This window comes from Pinus tabuliformis, chromosome 5_2, assembly GCF_031772625.1.
Source record: "Pinus tabuliformis cultivar Carrire ecotype Pingquan chromosome 5_2, CPIR1, whole genome shotgun sequence".
NCBI lineage: Eukaryota > Viridiplantae > Streptophyta > Pinopsida > Pinales > Pinaceae > Pinus > Pinus tabuliformis.
Genome location: NC_142306.1, coordinates 634196015 through 634211601, shown reverse-complemented (window position 1 = coordinate 634211601; position 15587 = coordinate 634196015). Strand labels below are relative to the sequence as shown.

General features: G+C 37.4%; 1 pseudogene; it reads right to left on the bottom strand.

The window, feature by feature from the left end:
• The window catches only part of LOC149160638 (nucleobase-ascorbate transporter 6-like), a 37744-nt pseudogene extending 22359 nt beyond the window's left edge, over nucleotides 1–15385 (bottom strand).
• Nucleotides 15386–15587: the final 202 nt, after the last annotated feature.

The window sequence follows — 15587 nt, the reverse complement described above, 5'->3', positions numbered from 1 at the left end:
GGTGGTGTTCCAAAGGAAGCATGGACAGGCAAAAAGGTAAACTACTCCTTTTTAAAGCCTTTTGGTTTTGAGGCCTTTGTCCATATTAATAAAGAAAATAGAACAAAGCTTGAGGCAAAATAAAAGAAATGTACCTTTATTGGATATGGTGTTAATGATTTTGGTTATCTCTTATATGATTATGAAAATCACAAAATCATTAGGAGCATAGATGTAATATTCAATGAAAAGGTCTTGTATAAGAATTAGTTGCAGAAAAAGAAACAGGAAATAGAAAACAAGGAATACACAGTTCTTGATGAGATCACTAAAAAAGTAAAGGTGCCTGAAGATAATAATAATCAACAACCACAACAACAACAACCACCACAATAGCAACAAGCACCCCAAACACTTGAAAGTGGTGTTAGAAGATCTACCAGGATAAGTATACCCCCTTAACAATACTCTCCTTCATTATATTATTTATTGTTGACTAATTTTGGTGAACCTGAATTTTATGAAGAAGCAATGCAGGTTGAAAGTAGGAAGAAGTGGGAGGTAGCCATGGAAGAAGAGATGGAATCCTTAATGCATAACCAGACTTGGGACTTAGTCAGGTTGCTTGCAGGAAAAACTACATTAAAGAATAAATGGGTTTACAAGCTGAAGGAAGAAGATGGAGGAAAACAAAGGTACAAAGCTGGACTTGTGGTGAAGAGGTTTGCACAGAAGAAAGGTATTGATTTTGATGAAATATTTTCTCCTATTGTTAAATTGACTTCAACCATAACTATTTTAAGTCTAGTAGCAGTTGAAGATTTGCATCTTGAGCAGTTAGATGTAAAGACAACCTTTCTCCATGGGGATTTGGAGGAAGACATATATATGTAGCAGCCATAAGGATATGAGGTAAAAGGGAAGGAGAAACTAGTGTGTAGGTTGAAGAAGAGCATGTATGGCTTAAAACAGGCTCCAAGGTAGTGGTATTTAAAATTTGACAAGTTTATGTCTGGACAAGTTTATACTAGATGTCACTCTGATCATTGTGCTTATTTGAAAAAGCAAAATGATGGCAGCTATATTATATTGTTATTGTATGTAGATGACATGCTTGTTGCAAGGTCTAACATTCAGGAAATAAATGTGCTCAAAAGAAAATTGGCAAATTCATTTGCAATGAAGGATTTGGAAGCTGCAAAACAAATCCTTGGCATGAGAATAACTAGAGACACGAAAAATCGCAAATTAACATTGTCTCAGAATGAGTACATACAAAAGGTGTTGAAAAGATTTAATATGCACAATGTAAAACCAGTTAGTACACCTTTTTCTAGACATTTCAAACTTAGTAAGGAAATGTGCCCAAAGACCCAAGAAGACATGGATTATAAGTCTAAAGTTCCATATGCATCAGTAGTTGGAAGTTTAATGTATGCAATGGTCTGCACAAGGCCTGATATCGCACATGCAGTGGGAGTTGTAAGCACGTACATGAAAAATCCAGGAAAGGAACATTGGATGGTGGTGAAATGGATTCTCAGATATTTGAAAGGTATCACAAATCAAGCATTATGCTTTGGTGGTTCAAACATTTCTCTACAGGGATATGTTGATGCAGATATGACAGGTGACAGAGATAACAAGAGGAGCACTACAGGATATGTATTTACTGTAGGTGGAACAACTGTCAATTGGGTTTCAAAAATCCAAAGTGTTGTTGCGCTTTGAATGATAGAAGCAGAGTATGTTGTTGCTACAGAGGCTATAAAGAAATGATTTGGTTACAAAGGTTTATGGGTGAATTGGGTAACGAGCATGATATGGGCACGTTATACAATGATAGCCAAAGTGCCATTCATCTTGCAAAGAACTCAGCATTTTATTCCAGGACTAAACACATACAGCTCAAGTACCATTTCATATGATCAGTGTTGGAAGATGGAGAGTTGAAGCTAGAAAAGATACACACTAGCTAGAATCATGCAGATATGCTAACAAAATTTGTAACCAGGGAGAAACTGAGAATATGCTCAGTTTAAATTGGCCTTCAAGGATGACGATGAAGTTGAGAAACATCCAGGTCCAAAGAGGACTCATTGTCCAGCAAATAAAATAGTGGTGGAGTTGCTACAATCATTCTCCAAGTGGGAGATTGTTGGGTATGGAGCATGATTATTTAGAGGTCTTTGTTTTAGCCGGATGTATACCCCAGGAAGTTTGTACACCCTTCCACATGGGGGGGGGGACTTGTCACCCCCGCGGGGGTTCGAGGGAGCTGATCCCCCTCAACTGGGGGGTCTGGGGGCCAGCGGTCCCCTAGTGTGGGTTTCAGGGGCAGCGCCCCCGAAGCTAAAAACAGATGTAAAATTTCCTTGTAAAAGTATAGTAATTTCTAGTTAATCTCGTCCGTTCATTAGGCGGATGATCTAACGGTAGAGCTTATGTTTAGTTTAGGGTTTTTTTCCTTAGAAGGCAACTCCTCTCTTTGTATGAGGGCATTGTATTGCGGCTGTGTAATAGATGTGTATTCTCCAAGCGAGAAACAAATAGGTGAGGCTGTGAGAGAAAACAGAGGATATTACAGTGGATCTATTGTAGGTTGTGTCTCTTCATTTTGCTGGATAATAGAAAGGAAGGACTGGCTGTTCGGAGTGGACGTAGCCCAAACTGGGTGAACCACGTATATCTGTGTCTCTATGGTTTTATACGTTTTCTGTGTTTATATTTATGCAATATTCTATGTGTTCCATTGCTCTGTAATATATAATTTTCTAACAAAAGGGGGAGACTGTTGGCATTGTTGTCATTGATGGAAAAGGGATAACATGAGCAAAAATGTATGATTGGTATTCTTGATATGTTGATTAGTGATGAAGGTAATAGAAAAGGAGAAAAAATGGAGCAACAAAGGAGAAGTAAAGGAGTGACAAGAGATATTCCATTATTGTTGTTATTCATGGATGCATAGTTGATGAGGTGTTGTGATGCTTATTATTGAATTGCTTACATATGCTTATGTTTTTATTTTACTTTATTATTGATCATTGGTATTCTTGATGACAAAGTATGTTTCTTAATGATTGACGCTTGTTATGCTTATGATAATTGATAGAAGTGTGTGAGGATTTATGAGCATCAAGGTATGTTTGATATATCATCTTTGCAAAACAACTTGGTATGCTTGATATGTTGTAATGTATGTTGTAGAGACTATTGATGCCGAGTAGGTGCTCTCACCATATGGTGTGATGCTATGGTTATTTTATGATATTGTGTTGGTAGGATTGTTATGCTTGTGTTGATGTGATCTCAGTTGATGTATGTAGAGTTTTCTTGGTTAGATGTTGTAGAGTTTATGTTGAAAATGTTGAAGAAGGTGTGATGCAAAGGGTGAAGACAAAGAGCAACAAAATATGATGGCTCAGTTAATGTATGCAAAATTGAACAAGTATTGTTGATGGAATGCTTGTGTTAATGCATGCATTGGAGGTGAAGGAGAGAAACTTGTTGGAGCTTGTATGTTACATATCCTTATTTCTCACACATGCTTATCTGTTTCTAATGATATAATGTTGTATAAATTGTTTTGATGCAAGGTAAAGAAGCAAGGCAAAGACATGATGCAAGGCAAAGACAAAGATAAAGGAAAAGGCAAAGGCATGAAGAATATTTTGGTGCAAGTCTATGGCAACTACAAATGTGTAAAACAAAGAGATGTTGGCTTGCATATGTTAGGCCTTTGGCTATTGTAACCTTTAAAGGTGGACTATACTAATGCATGTTATTTAAATATGTTGAAATTTTTTTTTTCTGACATGAAGAATATGAATGCATGTCATTTGGCTATGGCAAAATTCATTCTATGTATTTTAATATTCAAGAGTTGAAACAATTTTGGAATTGAAGAGACACCCTTGGAATGCAAAAATACAAGTTTTTTCATTTCAGATTTGTGTGTGTGGAATACTAACAACCATCAAAGTTTATTTATAAAATTTTGTGAGGTTTTAGGGTTGAATTCTTAGAGAGATAGAGGACGTGACCGCGGATTGAAGTGCTATCCATTAGTTACCTAGTACATATAGAGAACTAATTTGAAGCAAATTTGAGAGGAAGAAGAGGCAGAGACAGAGATGGAAGTATGTAGAGTTATAGGTCAGGTAAACCAACATATGGTTTCTTGTATGTATCAGGGGATTGTAGTCTCCTTTCAAGTTGTAGCTTGATAAATAACACGTTGGAGCCTATTGAGGCGAAATTCTCTCGTGGGTTGTATCTCAAAGAAAACTTATGGGAGTAGGATGTTCCTTACATTTGTAGCTTGCAGGAAAATTGAGGTAGCAACATCCTACAAGTTTGAGTCTACAAAAAATTGGATTTAAAAAGGTGGTGGGTGCTTGCATTTGCATCACAACAATAACAAAGTAACGATTTTCTCCCTTTATGGGTTTCCACTTATATTTGGTGTCCATATGTGTTGTTGTTATGTGCTGATGTGATGTTATGGTTTACTTATTACTTGCTATTCACGTATTAAATCTCTTATTCATAATGTGTTAAGTTTTTCATTTAAAAGTTAAATGAATGAGTTTAAAATAGAAATTTATGTCCATGAATGTACTAAAATGATTCACCCCCCCCTCATTTTAGTCAAGTTTCCATCATATTGTTCCACAAGAAGACATCTTCACTAAAGCACTTGTAAGAGAAAATTTTGAAAAATTCAGAATGATGCTTACACTCACAAACGCACTTTCGTATTAGGAGGGGAGGGACGTTGGACACCCAATCCTTGGGGATTGGGTGAATAACTTGTAAATATGTAAATAAAGGGAAATATGAACAATTAGAATAGGATCTGTACTTGGAAGATGAATCCGAAGCATCACTCCTCTACATTATATAAGTCTAAAATGCAATTACAATCCAAATTTAGGAGTTATTCCTTGGTTTGAAATTACCTAATAGGAATACACTCAAAGTAAAAACAAATCATGATAGTTTTACATACTTCTTGTAGAAAAAAATATCTCCAGGAGAGCCAATAAAAGGGTTACAAATATGATTATGATTTTAAAATTATCTATAAAAAGGGAAAACATAACATGGTGGAAAATGTACCTTCAAGGAAAGAACATGAATACAGTGTTTACTATGTGATAATTTTTTTATGCAATTTGATTGAGTGCAAGAAGCAAGGACTAAATGGAAGTAAGAGCAGAAGGTATGTAAGATCATTGAACAACTAGAAGAGGGCCCAAGTACATTAAATAAGTTTGTCTGGAAGAATATTTTTTTGTGGTATCAAGATCACCTATATTTATGTTAGAATTCCCATATCAAACAAAATTTCATTTTCGAATTGCACACTTCTCCTATTGAAGATAATTTAGGATTCTTAAAAACTTACCATAGGTTCAAGAAATAATTTTTATAGGAAGTTCTTAAATTTGATGTTTAAACATTTGTGGTCAAATGTGTGGTCCACCAGTAGAGTAAGGGAGAGAAAATCAAGACCCCATGTATTCTACAATCATTATCCATACCAAGTCAATGTTGGGTAGAAGTTTCAATGAATTTTATTATGGGCTTAGCAAAATTTGAAGGAAAGAATGCCATTAGGGTAATGATATATCGACTAAAAAATTAGCCCATTTTCTCTCTCTCTCATCCTTTTAAAGTAAGTATAGTAGAAACATAATTCATGGAAACAATTCGAAAGCTACATGGAATACAAAGATTATTATAAGTGACAGAGATACAATTTTCACCAGGAATTTTTAGATTGAGTTATTTTCTTGTTTGGGTATTCAATTGGTTCAAAAATCATCTTCACATCCCTAATTCTATGCACGAACTAAGAATTTGAAGAAATGTTTAGAAGGATATTTTAATTACTTTGCATATGATAAATAGACACAATGGGTCAATTGGTTTCTCTTGGTAGATTGGTGGTATAACACATCCTTTCATACTTCATAAAAAAATGCCCCCATTTATGGAACTTTATCGATATCATCCCGCACCCATCACATCACCTTGAAAGGTAATGCAAAGGCTCAAGTAGTAGAGGACCACATAGGGAACCAAAAAGATGTTCTCAAACTCCTGAAGGAGGGCTTGGTTATAACACAAAATATTATGAAACAAAAAGCATATCAACATCACAGTGAAAGAGATTTGAAGTGGGGGATTGGGTAATTTTGAGACTACAACCATATAAATAGATGTTCCTAAATCAACATAATAAGGAAAATAAATTAGCTAATTGATGAAAATATCAGAGTTTCAACTATTTTACTACAGATTGATGAAGAAGGGAAAATCCTACTAGAACTATAAAAAATCCTGGAAACAAGGATTAAACAACTGAGAAATTGATAAATTACTAAGTACCTCATAAAATGGAAGAACCTATTGGTGGAAGAGGTGACATGGGAAGATGCGTTATTCATGCAAAACACCTACAATTAGTCAAGTGTTGAGGATAACCATGTTTAAAGGAGAGGGGAATGCTAAACCCTAAACAAGCCCCATATTAACTTGTTGTAGTGGCTACAACCACCCTCCAAAATTTTGCCTTAGCTTCATTTTGGAACCTCCCTATCGACCATCCTTAGAAGCATGTCTTGCATTGTCCAAGTACACATGATTTAGTTTAGTTTCAGTGGCTTATCAGCTTGTGTTTGCTAGCTTGTTTGCCTCCCACTCGCAGGCTGACATTCCATAGCTTAGTCATTTTCTGGTTGTTATGCTTACTTGGAAAATTGTGCAAATCTGGAGGGGAACCAACCTTCCTCTCGAGAATTTCACAAATCATCTAGGAAACCCGTTGCTCTCAAAAAATGAGCAGAGTATCCAGGTAGCCTTGTTAGGATATTCCAACACATAGTAAATAGTTAAGTATAACTTGGTCTAGTGTAGAGTTAGGTAAAGTGTGTTTCTTTACTATGTACTTTTGTAACTTACAATCAGATGGTCACGATATGTTCTAGACATGAAGTGATATGATGGTTCATTCTCTCCTCAGTATTATCGAAATTTGATCTGTGGCTTGACACTCGATTGGTCCATGATCTCTATTTAAATGGCATGGAGGGTCATTTGTAGGGTGACCATTCATGAGAGAAGCTTATGTAATTTTTATTATTTATTAATAAATTGCCTGAAGTGGCCGTGTTGGCTCAGGTCGTGGACTGTTTCCCTCTTTGGGGGTTTTAACCACGTCAAGAATATTGGTGTATTGATGTGTTATCTGTTTCTGAGCGGTGTCCTTTGGTGTTTTATCTGAGGAAATTACCTTGTAAATTCCTACAAGCCTTCCCTCTTGAAATTGCACAGAGTAGCCCAACACTGGGTTTGCTCTCAAAAATTGCGCAATTCTGGTTGACAGCTAAGGCTTCAGTCCAGAAATTGCAAAGAGACTGAGGGACAGCCAGATTAGCTCAGCCCAGAAACTGTGCAAAAGTCACTCCAAGGCTTGCAGGATATTGCATGTGCTCCCATGTTGACCGGTTCCCTCTAGGACTGAGAAATATTGATTTTCATGCATAGGCTGCTTTTCCAAAAAAAGAGAAAAGAAAAAAGAATCCCTATATTTTAGGGATCCATTTTTAGCAGCTGGAGGTTACATGCAAAATCCGTTTTAGAAACCTCTTACCAAGTGTTGTTTATTCCTAGATTTGTGGCATGCGCATTAAAAACCTTTATCTTATAAAAGCTATTTATTTGATGCTTTAGAGCTCATTATTCACATCAATATTGGAGATCTGGCTTCCCACATTGCATCTAGGAGCATTCGGCACACTCATCTCAGCTTTTTTCGGTAAGTCCGCATTTCATGTCTTTTGCTGCTTTTCTATCACCTTTTGTACTTCGGTTTGTGTGAGTGTTGTTTGCTTGGTTTTGTTGAACGCTTTTTGTCATTTTAATGCATGTTGGCTTGTAGAAGCACTGTTTTAGTTTTTTGTTGCATCTCATTTTTGTTGCACGCATAACACTGTTTCTACATTGACGGTTGTTGTTGCGGCGATTCACTTCACACACTTACTTTTTTTCCCATTTTCTGAATCCTGCACTCACTGTTTGCATGCATATCATTCACTCTTTTCTGCACTTAGTTTCGCCATGCATTCAAGATTTTTATGTTTTCAGTCGCCCGTCGATGGGTCTGGGCTGCCTTGGCCCAAATTGCACTGCACATTTCTAAGAATGAAGGCTCTGCCTTCCTCCCCAAAATTGTGCAGAATTGGCCCAAAACTGGCCTCCAAGATTTATTTGCACAATTCTGAGAGGAAGTGCCCTACTGGGCCCCAAAATTGCGCAGATGCAATTTTTTGGGTTGCAGTCATTATTTACTAGAACTACGCATTTCACAGTTTTAGTCCACAATAGGCCAAGCTAAACTGTGCTCTACACAATTTCAACAATCAGTCAGCCCACTGACAGTTTGGACTGTGTTCTGCACAATTTTAACAGTCAGCCTCCTAGGTGTGTTGCATGTGAGTCCTCATGTTGTTTTTGTTTTCAACTCACATTGTCCTTGCCATGAGTGTTGCTCTATCTCCAAGTATCACAGGTTTTCATCCACCTCTCAATAGTATAGGTACAATGGCTTCCAGGAGAGCAGGGTCAAAGGAAATTGTGGAGAATGCAAATGGAGATGAAGTTGAGAAAGTGTCTATAAGCTTTCCCATCTATTAAGACACCAAGCTATTCATATAAGGAGATAAAGATGAAATGGCAGGACATCAATGACACCTTTTCAAGCATAGTTGAGGAGAATCTGGAAAATTGCAGGGTCTATGTCAAGATACACAAGTCTCGCTTGTACCGGATTACATGCAGGTATCCTGCATTTCCATGCATTAACATGATCCACTAGATTGTCTCACAGACTGATCCAGAGACAATGGTGTTGAGCAGTGTTAGTGGAATAGAACTTGCTACCTTCATGGTGAAGTATTTTCAGGGGATGTATCACTTGCCACAATTGGTGATCATGATGGATACACCCTTCACTAGACTCAGCAGTAGTGCAAACTCAAGAGACATCTTGAATAGCTGGGTGAAAGAGCCATCCAAGTTTAGGACAACACCCTACCAAGTTTACAAGACAAGGATACTATTGAAGGCATACAAGCTCTTGGTCATCTTTGCATGTTGCTTATATAGCCAAGAGAGCACAAAAACCTTCTTGCAAAGTTGGGTGATTGTGTTGGATCAATTGGCGAGCGAAGAAAGACCTTTCAACTGGTCTGACATGTTGGCTCTGTAGGTTTTAACCCCATACATAAATTACCTGCATACGAATTCTAAAACATAGAAAATAAACAATGCGAGAGCATAACACACAAAACACATATACACAAAGATTTTCCCTTGGATCCCAAAACCGAGACTACCAGATTGATTATTCATTATGTTTCTTTCATTATTACAGTATATATATATATATATATATATATATATATATATATATATATATATCTATATCTATATCTATATATATATATATATATATATATATATATATATACATACATGTCAAATCATCCAATACCATGGACCGAAAACCATCGCGCCCAAAATCATGTGTGAAAACCATGCACAAAACCATAGGTAGGTTTGCCCCACCTAATATAGGGTCCAAAAAAAAATTCCATAGGGCACTACCTCGGACCTTGTAGAGTGGGGCTAGCCACCCCCCTCAAACCCCCTAGATGGGGGGGCTGCCATCCCCCTTGTGATGCCCCCACTGTGCAATAGCGCAATGAAGGGGGGGTGCCTCCCCCCCTCTAACCCCCCAGTTAACTAGGGGAGCTAGTCGTGGAAAGAATATAACACAACCCAATATTCTCCCACTTGTTGTTTTCTTTCCACAGGGGGCCACAGGAGAGATTACTAATTTATCCAGTCCTGCAATGCCCATTATTTCTCTACACGAAGAGAACTTCTCAGAGCTCACAAGTTTTGTCAATGCATTTGCAATATTCTTCAAAGTTTCCACCTTTACCAGCAACACCTTTTTGTCTTCTATCATATCCCTCACAAAGTGATACTGAACATCAATGCGTTTTTTCTTTGAATTATAAGAAGGGTTCTTTGCCAATAAAATTTCACTTAGGCTATGATAGTCTATCCTTATAGCTCCCTATACTAACCCCATACTTGAACACAATCTCTGCAACCAAACTACTTCCTTGCTTACATGAGTGGCTGCCATGTATTCTGCCTCTTTAGTTGATAGTTCCACTACAAATTGTTTCTTACTCATCCAACTAACTGCACCTCCAAATAGGTTAAACACATACCCACTTGTAGATCTTCTCTGATCTAGATCTCCAGCCCAATTTGCATCAACAAAGCCATGAATATCCAAAACTCTGTCCAATCCTGGTATTCCTTGGTAGCACAAACTATAATCACTAGTGCCGCGCAAATACTTGAAAGCCCACTTCACTACTGTCAAATGCTCCTTTCCGGGTTTTGACATAAACCTACTCATTAATCCCACTGCATGTGCAATTTTTGGTCTAGTACAGACCATCACATACATCAGGCTACCGACTGCACTTGCATTTAGAACATGAGACATGTCCTCTTCCTCTTCTTGTGTCTTGGGACATTGTTCTGCAGATAACTTTACAACAATAGGAATAGGAACCTTCACTGGTTTACTATCCTGCATATTAAACCTCTGCAGTATTGTCTCGACATATTTCCTCTGGTTTAACCATAGCTTCCTGTTTGCCCGATCTCTTTTAATTTCCATGCCCAAAATATAGTTTGCAACACCAAGATCTTTCATGTCGAATTTGGAGGACAATTGGGTCTTCAAATCCTAGATAATTTCTTTGTCATTTCCAATCAATAACATATCATCCACATACAAGACCAAATAAATAACATGGTCACCAATTAATTTAAAATACACATAGCGATATGCTTTGCTTCTGGTGAATCCAAGTGCCCGTATAAATGTATCAAATTTATGATACCGCATCCTTGGTGACTATTTTAGCCCATATAGAGACTTCTTCAACTTGCATACCAGTTCTTTCTTACCCTTTACTGCAAAACCTTCTGGTTGCTTCATGTAGATCTCCTCTTCCAGATCCCTGTGGAGAAATGTTGTCTTCGCATCCAGATGTTCTACCTCAAAATCAAAAGCAGTAACAACAGATAAAAGAAATCTAATAGAAGCTACCTTGGCAACAGGAGAAAAAATATCACCAAAATCAATTCCTGGCACCTGGGAATAACCTTTTGCTACTAACCAAGCTTTGTATTTGTCCACCTTTCCTTTTGCATTTGTCTTCTTCTTGAACACCTATTTTCTACCAATGAGTTTCCTTCAAGCTGACAACTCCACCAGATCCCAAGCCTCATTTTTGTGCAAAGATTCCATTTCATCAACCATGGCCTCTTTCCAGAGTTTTTCATCCTTTGAATCTATTGCTTCCTTCATAGTTCTGGGATCATCATCAGTAATAGATAAAGCAAAATTTGAATAGAAAGAAGATGGACTATATCTTTCTGGCTTCCTTCTTTCTTGAACTGATCTTCTCACAATTGGAGTTTGTGGCTCTTCATCTTCTGATTCCTCTTTTGTTGTAGAGTCTGATTCTTCCTCCTTTAGCTCAAACTCTATCTTCTCAGGTTCCTTTGATGGGACTTCATGTACCTCTCTGAACATCACATCTCGGTTGTACACAACCTTCCTTGTTACTGGGTTCCAATGCTTATAACCCTTTAAACCATCCTTATACCTAATAAATATGCACTTTTAAAATTTACTATCCAACTTTTTTCTTTTCTCCTTTGGAACATGTACATATGCATCACATCCAAATAGCCTCAAATGGGTTGCGTTATATTCTTTCCACGACTAGCTCCGCTATTTAACGGGGGGTTTATTCAAGCCTATTTTGTCTCACATGGGTACATGTGCATATTATAATGTAAACATGTTGTAAAAGTGAAAGACCAAGTGTCAATAGTAGAATGTAACAGTCATGTAGTAGTTGAAGAGTTATGAGGGTAGGTGAAGAGTCACAAAGGGGAATGTCAAGGGTCAACCCACCCTTTTCTATTTATAAAACCTCATAGCTCATTATATAGGCTCTTGGGAGCTAAGATTCCTATAAGATAACTTAGAGAAGGCTTGGAGTGTATTATAATGAGCCTTGGCTTCTCCACAGTGCAGAGCTAGTACATCTCTTTGGAGGAGTAGGTGGCAGTGACTATAATGTTTCGCTATCTAGGCTAGTGGAAGTCATGGTTGTACGGATGATTGGATATTTCACTCTTTTAATATAACAGAGCCAACATGCTTCATGCATATGTTTTTATTGTAGTTTGGTTATCCTAGTTACTCTAATGATGTATGTAGCTATTATTTACACTTGTATGTATGGACTATTTTGTATGTGTTTGTATGTATGTTACCGAAGCGTGTTGTCGATTTAATCCATCACTTTGGATCATCAGATATCCTTCTTTCTATATTGTGATGTCATTCTGCTTGTGTGTTACCTTTCAAGCTACGTGCTATAACAGATTTCTGAGGGGAGCATTCTTCCCCCCTTTCATGTGTTAGAGCATTTCATGCATCTTCTTTGACTTGCTACAAGGTCACACCCTTGCTACCAACAAGGACATCTTACTTACCTCTGCGCTCAACCGTAGTCAAGGCGATACTGTACAACCCACTTTTTGGACTCCTACTCCAAATGGCTTGAGGTCTAGCTAGGATTTCTTAATGGGGAGATGCCTTGACATGTTGGCGGGTCCAAAACTATCAGCATAACTCTAAAACCCTTTATCAAAGCCTAGATATTGAGTTATTACATTTCTATTGTTTTATTATTATGTAGGACAAAACATTTCATTGTAGACTTTCATTATGACTTTACCCTTTGTATCTTACACAAAAAAAGACCTAGTATTAGGATCATTATATCTTGTCTTGTACTGCATTCATTGTAAAGTGATGTTCCACCCTCAAAGTGGATCGTATTCCTTGACTTTATATCATTTCTAAGGTGCAATGTTCATAAAAATTTATCATTAATATAATGGGATAGTGTGACATGCTAAGTGATCACCTTCAACCCTCTAAATCTTGAATATCCACATACTACTAGGGTTCCATAAAAGAAATACATATCATGGTGAAGTATCATTGGTATAGGACGGTTGCTAAAAGATGAAATGTCATAATTAACAAGGTGAAGTGGCTCTCCATTTTCTTATACCATTTGTCTATGGTAAATTTTTGCTAATAAGAGGTTGGGACATTTTTTGGTTGGTAGAATAATTTACCCATTTAAATTCGAACCTAAATCAAGATCATACAAACTTCATTGTAATGATTTGAATGCTCATGCAAAGGAATGATAAATTCATTTATAAAAATAATCTGAACTTATTGCAAATGGAAAGGGAGAAATTTATGATCTTGAAATGAAATAGAGTGAGTTATAATTTGAAGAATTGGCAATTTGGTATTATCACCCTTTTTCCTTAGTGTATCATCTAAAATCATAATAATTATGTTCCTACATTCTTAAAAGAAACGTTCAAAATAATGTGACATTTTAACTTCAAACAAAGCTTTGAAGGTACTCTTTAAGAAACTATTGCGCTTCATTTGCTTATACCACATTGGTGTGTATTGGTATTCTAAACACATAGATGCATATAATTATGATACACACTTAAAACTAGCCTCTATAAAGGAAAATGTCCCTAAATTGTAATTGTGAAGGCTTTAACTCATATTTTCATCTTACATTGTTTAATTGGTGCATTTATGTCAACATACTCCATTGATGCAGTTAAGTTTATAACATGCATAGTTAATCAAATTAAAAGAAAAAAATATTGAATGCCTTTATCATCAATGCACCAAAATATCAAGTGAACAAATGAAAAGAATTCATTTTGTAAAAGTACGTGTATAAAAGAGAACCCTAGATCTTATTCTATTTTTTTTCAAAATGTTAATGGGAGACTTGTTCAAGAAAGATTTACCATGTAATATTTTGAAATCAATATATTTTTTTGAAGAGTTGAAATTGCAAGGAATCATCATAAGTCACGACATATGAATCTACATAGTAAAAATTCAAACAATATAACTTCATTTTATTCATATGAAATTACCTTCATGTGTTTCAAAAAAATTCATAATTTTATTTATTGATTCCTCTTACTATTTATGAAGCAATTTCAAGAAAACAAAAGGATTTAAGAGTTACATCAACACTTCAAGCACTAGATTTCTTGTTAAATCCCTCTCTCTCTTTTTTGCTAATGCAAGAGACGGACCTTCCCATTCCTTAAACAAGAAATATAATACATAGAGTTACAACAAGACCATCAAGGTCAAAGACCAAGGAAAAGGGCCGAAGCAAAACTTTTCCTTACTTTAAACCAACAAACTTAACCATACTAAAGGAGAAAGAAAAAGGAGATTCGACATGGTTTCTTAAAAATCCAAAGTGAAAGACAGGACGAGGATGCTCAACTGCTCGAGAACACGAACCATGACAAGCCCTCTTGGGAAAGACAAAATGGTCCAAGAACTCTTTGTCGTGCTGCAAACCCTTACCCTGGAGACCACAAAACTGTACGGGTGATCTAAGCCGTAGAAACTCCCTGGGCCATCCGACGGAGGATAACAATATCACACCAGCCAACGAGCCCGGAAGATATCTCGCGATGTGGGTGGTTTTTCCCCCGACCCCACCACCACATGGAACTAATTGAAGGTGCTCACATCCTTAGGGTGAAAACCACTTACCGTCTGAAGGGGTCGCGATAACCACTTTCGCGCCACAAAACTGCTCTTCCCCTCCAGACCGTCGGATGGCTTAGGAAAAAAAAACACGGATGTGCTTGATTTCGCTCAGCCATAACTCACGAAACTTTAAGGCGCGATGGGGGTAGTTCTCAAATCCGTCCCACTACCACTTGTCACTCTTTAATTGGAGTCGTTGTCCATACTTTGAAACCACTTTTTTATGGATAGCTATGCGAACTCCAGAATACCGCTCAACCTGCTGCCTGCTCGCTCGACTATAAGAATTGGGCATTGAGAGCCCCCATCTCCACTGCCAATGATAATTGACCAAGGCCTTTTTCGGGCATGGGGAAAACTTGTGCCAAACCCTGAGGATTATAGGCGAAGAGATAAACCATCCGCCATTATCCACTAGGGCCATTCTTTTGCCCGTTTGTCGCAAAACAATGAACCCAGCCAGGCTCTCCACACTGAGTCAACAGGGGAAACTGATATGATAGCTGAAGGAGCCATTCTCCCGCCACTTCCAATCTGACGCAAGCCCCATAACTGCAGGAAGATCTGAAGAGGCAAAAGGAATTGTTTCAAGACCATCCGCGAACCAATAACACCCAAAGGGTAAGTCAAGAGGCCGAGGAATCATTGGCTGGGGACACTTCACCTCTGCTAGAAATCCTCCCACAACTACAGGCCACCTTAATTTCCTCTATCACTTGGTTATAACAAATAACCTTTAAACGATTTTGGGGCATATCCGGCCACTTCTTCACCATCCTGCAATCTTCATTGTTCACCC